Raw genomic sequence first — 11665 nt, forward strand, 5'->3', positions numbered from 1 at the left:
GAATGGATCACCAAGTAACTCAAGCCGGTTGAGAAGCCCAACCATTTTCTTTGTATGAGTTCTGATTGGCGTCCGTTCTGTCATTTCAAGATCAATGACCCTTTCCCTTGCTTTTTGTCTTTCGACGTCAAAGCAACAACCCAGTGGAGCGTTAAGCTTTAGATCCTCAAATGAATTTACCAATTCAAAAACATTTTGGCCGACATGTTGACCACCATGTTGGAATCTACCACGACATATATCCCTAAGATGCCTTAGGAGTGCCCATGGCTCGTATGCAACGAACCTTGCACTCCAATCATTGGGGATAGAGCCAAGAATAAGATCCATCACTAGCGACATGTGGTTCGCCCACGCACAGTGCTTTTCTGGAGTCATATCCTTTGAGTAATAGCTGGGGATGGGATGGTCAACTACATATTCAACGTTGTTCCACCTGAGGACTTGCCGAAGCTTCCTCTCCCAATCAAGAAAGTTTGATAGGTTCAATTTTACATCCAGAATTTCAGTTACTTTGAGTTTTGTTTTGATCGCGGCCATTTTGATTACTACAATCGAAAAGAATTTGCAATAAATAACCATTCATACAATTCAATAACTTTGAAATAAAAGCAAAAACATGCAATCATTAAAGCTATTAAAACATTTCATTCAAGCAAAAGCAAAAACATGGTCCAAAATGAATGAAACGATTCCAAGACCCCAAAAGTCCTAAATCCTTAAGCAGCTTTAGCATGTCTTAAGTAGTTTAAGATTTTAGGTAAGCAAAACCTATTGCTAGTAATCTCCAAATTACTCTTGGTTAATAAATTAATGCCATAATTTATCCCATTGCCACAACTTAATGCCATTGTTTTTTGAGTTGTAACCACAATCAACGTGCTCCTTTAGGACGCCTTACCACCTAAGTCAACTAAAATAACTCGCTTTAGCGTAAACCTACTATCTTAGATCCCTAGATTTTTGTAAGTGTTGATTTGGAAGGCAATTTTTAAACTCAATATTACTTGGACCTAGTTGTTTTTATGTTGGTTCGATTATTTAGTGAACTTAAAGCTAATCGATTCATAGGAAACAACCTGTTCATGCAAAGCATACATACATTCATACATTCACGCATAATATATATATATATATATATATATATATATATATATATATATATATATTAAATTGCATAAAGAAATGGTGATCTAGTATGGCCCAAAACATCTTGTCTTGAAGCATCCAATCTTCATCACCACCTTGTTAGCTTGGCATTGTCTTGAATCTTCGTTCAAATGCTAACTTAAAGTTCTAAACTTAGAAATACTTGAAAATAATAAATTACATCAAAATTTCCATGGTACGCAGACCATATTTAAAACTTTACATTCAAAGATAGAACGGTACGCAGACCGTATTTAACTATCCTAAATTGGCCATACTAGTCACTTGGAGTACCTGCATTACATAAAATATATATTCTATGCATTCACCCATTCGTATGCCAAAACGAATGGCCCATGTTAATATGCAAGTATTTACGTGAATTAATTAAAATTCACGTTCACATAAACGCGTCCTAAAAGATTAATCAATTTTCAAATTATTAATCCTTAGACTTTATTCTAATTAAAATTGAATTTAATTAAAATAATGCGACCTACAAAAATAATTAAAATTAATTATTTCATTTTAATTTCATTTAGTGGCTCCCACTCAAACCAATAATTATTCCGGATAATTAATTATGAAATATTAAATTAAAACTCGCGGCCCGGCCCAAGCAAATAAAATATTAAACCAAATATCCCGTTAGCCCAAATTAATGCAAATATACGAAGCCCAACGAAATAAACAATTTTCAACGAAAAAAGTCCGATTACGTAGTCGGGCTAGGCTTGCGCCCAGCCCCATGCCTTGCGTGAGGCCCAAGAGCGCACGAGCAAGGCTCGCACACTCCCAGCCCCGCGCGCGCATCGCTTCCCCGCATCTATGCTGCCCCTGCGTGCGTGTTGTGCGTCGTGTGTGTGTTGGACGTCGCATGGCTCGCGCCTTGCTTCGTCGCAGCCCCGCAAGCAATGCCGCCTGCCCCTCCCCTCGCCCAGCGCGCACGAGGCACGCAGCGTACCTGCTGCTGCCCGTGTCGCATGCGGCTCGGTCAAGCACAATGGCTCCGCATGGCTCGACGAGCCATACGTCCACCATGCTCACGTTCGTGCCTTTGGTTCGTGATACGGACCAACTTAATTAAAATTAAATTTAATTTCACGAACTTGCATTAATTTTATTTTTCAAAAAGTTACGATTTTTATTTTCGAAAAACAACGATTTTTAACGATTCAATAAATTTTAACGACAATCCAATTTCGTTAAATTATTAAATTAAGGGCTAAAAATATTCAAACTTTTAAGAACGAACGAATCAACATTTAAAGTTTGAACTTTTAATTAATAAAATCCGAAGATTTAAATCGTTCATAAACAATTAAATTTCAGATTTTTAATATATTGGTTTAAGTGCGATTAAAATTAACGAACCCATTCAAAATTTTAATCCAATAATTTTTAAAATTAGCCACTGACCCATGAAATTATGTCCCCTTTCCTAATTAACCGAATTATTAAACCAAAATTAATTAAAATTCAATTAGGGTTTCAAATTTTACGAATTGGGGAAAGGCAAAATTAGGGTTTATACTTATCGGAAAAATCTGAAATTTTTACCATAGATCAATAATGTACCCAGCAACATTGTGTCAAAATTTCAAGAAATTCCAAGTAGAATAGGTCGACCTTTTAATTGAATTACTGTCCGATACTTTTAATTTTTAATGAAAAATTAACAAAAACGCCCATAAAACGATACTTTGAGGCCTATTTTTGCAATTCCGTTCTCATGAATTGATCTTAGAAAATCGTTTTCAATCAAATTAGGGTTTTAAAACTCGAAAAAACGAACATTTTTGATTTCGGACCTGATTATTACGCAATTCATCCAATAATTCGTAAAAATTCCGAAAAATGAACAAAAATTCCAAATTTTCGACAAATGCAAAAACAATAATAATCATGCTAAAAATAATAACATGTGCGGAATACATAAGGCTGATGATACCACTGTAGGGGAATACAGTTAAACATAATAACATGTGCGGAACAATCCCCAAAGCCAGGAAACATGTATAAAGCACAGATTAAGCAAACTTACATTCGAAGCGTGTTTTCCACAATAATCTGTCAACGAACACGAACAAAGAACTCCACTTTTCGTTCCTCTACTTGGTTCACCGACACGATCAGATCCGTCTTGATTATCGTAGCTTAGACAATTGATCAAGATACTTTGCCTTTTGGGATGAACACACTATGGAGGCACAGAGAGAATTAGGGTTCTTTGTTTTCTCCTAGGGTTGTGTGTATTGTGCTATGATTGTATTAAGTTGGAAATTGGGTTGTAAGGTTATTTACATAACCTTACTAACCGCCCAAGCCAAGAGGCAAGGCCGGCTAGCAAGCCCGCAAGCCAAAACACACGGACACGCACAGCCAGTGCGCCGTGGGCCGCGCTGCTGCTGTGTCGTGGTCTCGGCCCGCATGCACGCGGACAGCTCCGCGCCACAAGGGCCTCGCTGCTGCTGCGTTGCTTTGCTTGCTCGCCTATTCGTGCGCGCGCCCATGGGCCTTGAGTGCTTCGTGCACTCGGCTCGTGGGCCGCTCCTTGTATTCGCGATTAAATATATTTCCGATATATTTATTTATCGTTTCGTATACGACGAATCACCGTCGTACGATACGATTTATTCGTCTCGCCTAGCTTACGAATATTCACGATACGATATACGATTCCGATGCAAGGTCGTATCGTATAATACGTTTCCAACTTAAATCCCGAAAAGCTATTAAATGAATTTCCGATTCATTTAATCCGGTGATCTGTTACGTGTCATTGGTGTGACCTTGTAGGTTCAGTCAAGAGTAAGTTGTGAGTTCAATATCCATTAGAACTCACTGATCGGAAGCATTGCTCCAGCTAGCTGTACCGATCACTTGATCTCACTGAATTAATTGTTCGCAATTAATCTGAAACTTGGTATTAGACTTAATGCACCTTGGGTGAAGGACATATTTCCTTCAATCTCCCACTTGTCATTCAGATAAGTGTGCATCCACATTCCTTTGTCACTTAGTGTTACTTACTGAACATAAGGTAAGATCCAAGCCATCCTTATTAGGTCGAGAAGTGTTTCTCGGATTACAGAGTTCAACTGTCAAACTTTTGCAGAAGGTTAAGCCTAACCATTCTGAGCACGACCATGCATTTTACAGTATCTAACTCTCCGAGAGGCCTTGTTACACAACAACACCATATCCTATCAAAGATAGGAGGACAATCCATTCTTGCAATCTATGAACACTCACTTTGATTCATAGTACGCCCAATAACTTCTTTTAAAGCCTCCTTTTACGGTGCGACGTTTAGCTAGTATCAAAGCGAACTAATTCTCAAACGAGCAAACATAATCGCTCATGTTCTGAGGAACGGTTTCTAATCACCATTAATGAGAACTACCTATGACATGACTTTAATCTCTTAAAGTGTTCTCATGGTCAATCCGATACAAGGTCCAATAAGTATCTATGCAAAAGATTCTGACATCCAGTCACTCTAGTTCAAGAAACAGAACTAAGTAATCTACTTGCAATCTAATCTTCATTAGTCATTGGTCGTCCACCTTTCAATGACCTGGATTAGGGATCCTTTGTGATTTCAATATTCAAGTTCACTTATGGGTGTTTCTTTGTCAAAGAATCCATCTTGACATCCCATTTGAATGATTTGAATCACATGGACTTATCATTTAATTCTAAACCACAATTAAATGAATATGAAATAAATAAATTTCATAAACATGAAATGGTTAAACCAATTGTTTTAAACATAGATCTAACAGATGTTCTAAAACAATACTTAGAAAATCAAAGCCATTCTCCAACATGCTTGATTCCCATGGTTGCTACATGTGTGTTGTGTTTCACTTGTGGCAACGGTTTAGTCAATGGATCCGCGACATTGTTGTCAGTTCCAACCTTGCAAATCTCGATTTCCTTTCTTTCAACGATCTCTCGAAGTATATGAAATCGCCGCAGTACGTGCTTGGACTTCTGGTGGCTCCTAGGCTCCTTTGCCTGGGCAATGGCTCCGCTATTGTCGCAATACAAAGCCACTGGTCCTTTAATGGAGGGGACAACACCAAGTTCTTTGATGAACTTCCGAATCCAAACAGCTTCCTTTGCTGCTTCTGAGGCAGCAATGTACTCGGCTTCAGTTGTAGAATCCGCAATAGTGCTTTGCTTAGCACTTTTCCAGCTTACTGCTCCGCTGTTGAGGCAGAACACAAACCCAGATTGTGATCTGAAATCATCTCTGTCGGTTTGAAAGCTTGCGTCCGTATAGCCCTTAACAATCAACTCATCTGTACCACCATAAACCAGAAACTGATCCTTAGTCCTTTTCAGGTACTTTAGGATGTTCTTTGAAGCAGTCCAATGCGCCTCACCTGGTTCTGGCTGGTACCTGCTCGTTGCACTGAGTGCGAACGAAACATCCGGCTTGTACAAATCATAGCATACATGATGGATCCAATAGCCGAAGCGTATGGAATTCCACTCATCTTTCTACGCTCATCAGATGTTTTGGGACACTGATTCTTTCTTAGATATATGCCATGTGACATGGGTAGATGACCTCTCTTGGCTTCCATCATATTGAACATAGCTAGCACTTTGTCAATGTAAGTTCTTTGGCTTAGTCCAATCATCCTCTTAGATCTATCCCTATAGATCTTGATGCCCAATATGTACTGTGCCTCTCCTAAGTCCTTCATTGGGAAACACTTCCCGAGCCAAGTCTTTACAGACTCCAACATAGGAATGTCGTTTCCAATAAGCAGTATGTCGTCAACATACAAGACTAGGAATGCAATTTTACTCCCACTGACCTTCTTGTATACACAAGATTCGTCTAGATTCTTGATGAAGCCAAACTTATTGACTGCTTCATCATATCGTTTATTCCAACTCCTTGATGCCTGCTTTAGTCCATAGATGGACTTCTTAAGCTTGCATACCTTTCCTTGGTTCTTTTGATCGAAAAAACCCTCTGGCTGTATCATGAACACAGTCTCTTCAAGAACACCGTTCAAGAAGGCAGTTTTGACATCCATTTGCCATATTTCATAGTCATGAAAAGCGGCAATCGCAAGGATTATCCGAATAGACTTAAGCATCGCGACTGGAGAAAAGGTTTCATCGTAGTCAACGCCGTGAACTTGCCTGTATCCTTTTTCTACCAATCTAGCCTTGTATATGTATACAATTCCGTCTTTGTCTTTCTTCAATTTGAATACCCATTTGCATGCGATAGGTGTGAACCCATCCGGCAAATCAACCAAATCCCGGACTTGATTTTCAGACATGGAGTCTATTTCAGATTGCATGGCCTCTAACCATTTAGTGGAGCTTGGGCTCGTCATAGCTTGCTTGTAAGTCATAGGTTCATCACTATCCAATATGAGAACGTCTAAGTTTTCAGTTAAGAGGACGCCTGTCCATCTGTCCGGATGAAAAATAGTTCTATTTGACCTACGAGGGGCAACAACGTTTTGAGGAACTACTGCCACTGGCTCTTCTAAAGACCTTGGAGGTTCATCAACCCGAACTGCTTCTAAAGAGTTATGAGTTCGTTGTTCGTCTCGAATCTCTTCGAGGTCTATTATTCTTCAAGGCCTAGCTTACGAATATTCGCGATATGATATACGATTCCGATGCAAGGTCGTATCGTATAATACGTTTCCAACTTAAATCCCGAAAAGCTATTAAATGAATTTCCGATTCATTTACTCCGGTGATCTGTTACGTGTCATTGGTGTGACCTTGTAGGTTCAGTCAAGAGTAAGTTGTGAGTTCAATATCCTTTAGAACTCCCTGATCGGAAGCATTGCTCTAGCTAGATGTTCCGATCACTTGATCTCACTGAATTAATTGTTCGCAATTAATCTGAACCTTGGTATTAGACTTAATGCACCTTGGGTGAAGGAAATATTTCCTTTAATAGAACAGCGGTCCCCCAGACGGTCGGCTGCCTCAAAGCAAAAGGCCCCGTTCTGTGCTTTTCACAGAGAGGAGGGGCACGACACTCAAAGGTGTCGGATGTTGAGAAAGATACTAAATGGCTACGCGGCTAAGGGACACCTACGTCGGTACCTCCGTTTGGCAGATGCAAGCGAGGAGTCGAGTCCCTTCACCAATAGCAATAGTTATTCAGACGAAGGATTCGTGGCAGTGATATCAAGAGGGGTTGCGGCAGGAGAACCGTCTAAGGAAGGACGGCAATCAAGTTCGTCTTATCTCTGCCCCGCGCAAATGGATTTACCTCCTGTGGAAATTTCCAAAGACAATTACCGAAAGGCGGCAGCACCATATGATGATGATCCTTTGGTCCTGGAAATTAAGGTGGCTAATTTCAGAGTGAAAAGAGTTCTGGTAGACACGGGGAGCTTGTCCGACATAATCAGTCTGCAATGCCTGCAGGAATTGAAGCATGACGCCAGAACGATAGAAAAAGTGTTCAGGCCCTTAGTAGGATTTGGGGGAAGTGTCGTCCGCCCCATTGGCTCCATACTGCTTCTTGTCTCCATTGGCACCCCTCCAGTGACCAAAGAAGGTGTCATTCAATTTACGATTGTAGCAAGCCTCACCTCGTTTAATATCATATTCGGCCGTAATTTTTCCCACTTACTGCTAGTTAAGTTTGTGGGAAGCAGTGGACGCATTGGAGCCCTCTATGAAAACCAACAACTGGCCAGAGATTGTTACCTATATACGCTGGAACCGGCAGCATGGGGGGCTTCTCCAAAGAAAAATTATGAATTTAATACTCATAAAAATAAAACTAAAAAAATTCCAGATCTAAATGATAAAGTACAATCAAATAAAATCTAAAAATCTAAAATGCGATTTGAATCTCCATGTTCATAGCTTTTGTTGGTGATAGTGAGGATATGATGCCTGAAATCTCCTTGAGAGCTTCGAATTTTAGAGAGAGAGAGAGATGAATTTGAGAGAGAGAGAGAGAGAGAGAGAGAGAGAGAGAGAGAGAGAGAATGTGTGATAGTGGCTGGAAAAGTGGTGAGGATTGATTAGTTAGGGTTATATAATATTTATACTTGAGGTTAAAAGGTGGAGTGATGTGAATTTGGGCTTGGGCCTTTGAAAAGAAGTCCATCGAAAACATACGTGTAGCTTCGCCCAAATTAAGTAAGGTAACTACCAGTAATATACATGGTCATTGCCAATCTTCACTACACTGATGGCTTGGTTGGTCATGTCCAACCTAATATTTGGTAGTGACCATAGTTCTATAATTAATTGTAAAATCAACAACTCTTATCGTATTTTCCTTTTCAATACACTGTTCATCATCTTCTCCCTCATACTCTCAGTATGCAGTAGCTTCAATGGCCTTAAATTTCAGAGAAATAGTTGTAAACTCCAAAAAAATCCCTAAGAAGCTAGACCTATACTACAACCTTTATTTACAGATCTAAAACAAATACACACTAAATTTGCAATAGTTAGATCTAAATTTTGGAACAACCTAAATGAACCTGCAACCACGCAAATTCAAAGAAAATTAGTCATGAGCTTCACCACGCAAATTGAAATTGTAAATTAAAAACTTAAATTCATTTCAGAAATATAATTTGAGTTAAAAATACTTTGGGAAATTTTAGGAGAGGGAAATTGTTTGGTAAATTTTAGGAGAGAGAAAATTCTGGGAATTTTAAAAGAGAGAGAAATTTGGGGAATTTAGGAGAGAGATTTTTTTTGGAAATTTTTGTGAGGAGAGAGAAAATTTTGGGTTTTTAACAAAAATTGTAGATGAAAATTTTAGAGAACTGCCAAAATACTTGAATTTGAGGAACTTAAATTTGTTGAACCGCCAATTGTAAGTGCGTGTACGTTTTGTCCTAGTAAGTTAAGGTAACTACCAACAACATGGATGGAAACTATCCAAAACAAGATATAATTGACATTGTTGTTGGCTAGTATGTTGGTAATGTCCATATATGTTGTTAGTAGTTACCATGAATACTTTTTAGATCTAATTATTTCAAAATAGGTGTTTTTCCCCCATTTATTTTCAATTAAATATTCTACAATTAATATACAAAACCAATATATGATTTACATTTCAAATCATTTACAATAGGGGAGCAAATGAGTCGATACTTTCGCGTAGTACTCGCAAACAAGCTCAGTTAAAACTCATCCAAACTCATTTGTTAAGTTAATAAGCAAGCTTGAACAAAAATGTAAGCTTGTGAAGCAAATGAACCAACCTCGAACAATTCATTCTCGACTCATTAACGTTCTTGAACAATTCGTTTGAATTCATTTATAAGCGTCCCGTGTTTAAATTGAAAAACAAGTCCTCGTTACTATTAAAATTTATCCATGGTTTTTATGTTGAAATATTGAAGAAAGTTGCATTAAATTAAAGAAATATATACAAGTAATTAATTAAGGATCGTTTATTTTAACAAACTCGATTAAGACTAAGTAATTGTTATAACTCTTGTTCTATAATTTAGCCTTGAAAACCCATATTAATTTACAACATTTTAAGAATATGATATGAAATGTGCATTGTTAAACATGAACTAGGAATTAAACATCATTATTGAATGGAGAAAGCATGTCACAAGTCAAAATAAATTCATTTGGTCAATACTTTTTTCGATAAAATACCGATACTTTTGGGAACTACTCGCAAACAAGCTCGGTCAAAACTCATTCAAACTCGTTTGTTAAGTTAATAAGAAAGCTTGAATAATTAAGCTTGCTAAGTAAATGAAACAAGCTCGAACAACTTAATTCTAGACTCTTTTACATTGGTGAACAATTCGTTTGAATTCATTTATAACCGTTCTATTTTTAAATAGAATTTAAAGTCCTCTATGATGTGGGCATGAATATCTCTACCATAAGGCCCAAGAGGCTAAATGACAAGAACAGGCCACCCCAGGCGACCCATGGGTCCAAGGCCTGGAAGTTGGCTCAGACCTTGGTACCTAAACGAAACAAAGAGCAAAGTCTTATTTTAGAAGCCCACCTTCGTTGGCAGCCAGGCCCAAAATATAAAAGGCCCATCAATCTTTGCCCAAGGACACATGTCCTAAATCCCCAATGGGAAACACAACCCACAGCTAGGCTTGAGGGATCGATTCCCAAGAAACCCTAGCCCTATAAATAGCTCAGATCCCAAGGTAAGGGGTAATCAATTCATTCTCACCTACCTTAAAACTATTTCTGCTCTGCCTTCTCTCTAAAATTACTTCTCTCTCTAGCCCATACTTACTTAGGCATCGGAGGGAATATTCCTACAGGAATATTCTTGTTTTGCAGGTTGCCAGAAGTTCGTGCCAGCTCATACTTGATTCCTCCGAGGAACGCGTGACACGTCATCACCATAAAAGATCCCACAACATTTGGCGCCGTCTGTGGGGAGGTATAGTATCATGGCCGAACAACAATCTGAGGAAAGTGTGGAAAGAGCAAGGTCTGCTACCAACGGAGGGCAGCTCCCTTTAAAAACAAGACTAGCAATCATTGTGACGCCTCAACCAGGCGACCGACCTCCGCGAGGTCCCTGCGGTACTTGTTGTACGATCTCCATCAGAACATTGCGGATGAATGACAAGAGGGATTTCAGCACGTCAGCAAGATCCTTCAGCAAAGCCAACCCGTTGCAGGGTAGCGGCAGAGTGGTGGAGCCAGTAGCAGATGACCATGATCCACCCCGGAAGGGACAGCGTCCGGAGGAAGAAAGTCAGCATGTAAGAGAAGAGCGTCCGGGAAGGCGGACGAGCCTACCTTCACGGCAGCCAACTTGCAAATCTCAGGATTGTCACTCCCCCAGAACTCCCAGAAGGCGGCATGTGAATCTCACACGGGAAAAAAATGGCCGAGGCGATGAAGATAAAAGGAAACGAAGGAAGCCGTCAGCAGGAAACTTGTTTATATTCAACACGGCTCTTGAGGATATTCTCTTGGCTGAGGGACGAAATCTGGGAATAGAACAGCGGTCCCCCAGACGGTCGGGTGCCTCAAAGCAAAAGGCTGTGTTCTGTGCTTTTCACAGAGTGGAGGGGCATGACACTCAAAGCTGTCAGATGTTGAGAAAGATACTGAATGGCTACGCGGCTAAGGGATACCTACGTCGGTACCTCCGTTTGGCAGATGCAAGCGAGGAGTCGAGTCCCTCCACCAATAGAAATAGTTATTCAGACGAAGGATTCGTGGCAGTGATATCAGGAGGGATTGCGGCACGAGAACCGTCTAAGGAAGGACGACAATCAAGTTCGTCTTATCTGTGCCCCGCGCAAATGGATTTACCTCCTGTGGAAATTTCCAAAGACGATTACCGAAAGGCGGCAGCACCATATGATGATGATCCTTTGGTCTTGGAAATTAAGGTGGCTAATTTCAGAGTGAAAAGAGTTATGGTAGACACGGGGAGCTCGTCCGACATAATCAGTCTGCAATGCCTGCAGGAATTGAAGCATGACGCCAGAACAATAGAAAAAATGTTCAGGCCCTTAGTAGGATTTGGGGGAAG

Source organism: Spinacia oleracea, chromosome 4, assembly GCF_020520425.1.
Source record: "Spinacia oleracea cultivar Varoflay chromosome 4, BTI_SOV_V1, whole genome shotgun sequence".
Lineage (NCBI taxonomy): Eukaryota > Viridiplantae > Streptophyta > Magnoliopsida > Caryophyllales > Amaranthaceae > Spinacia > Spinacia oleracea.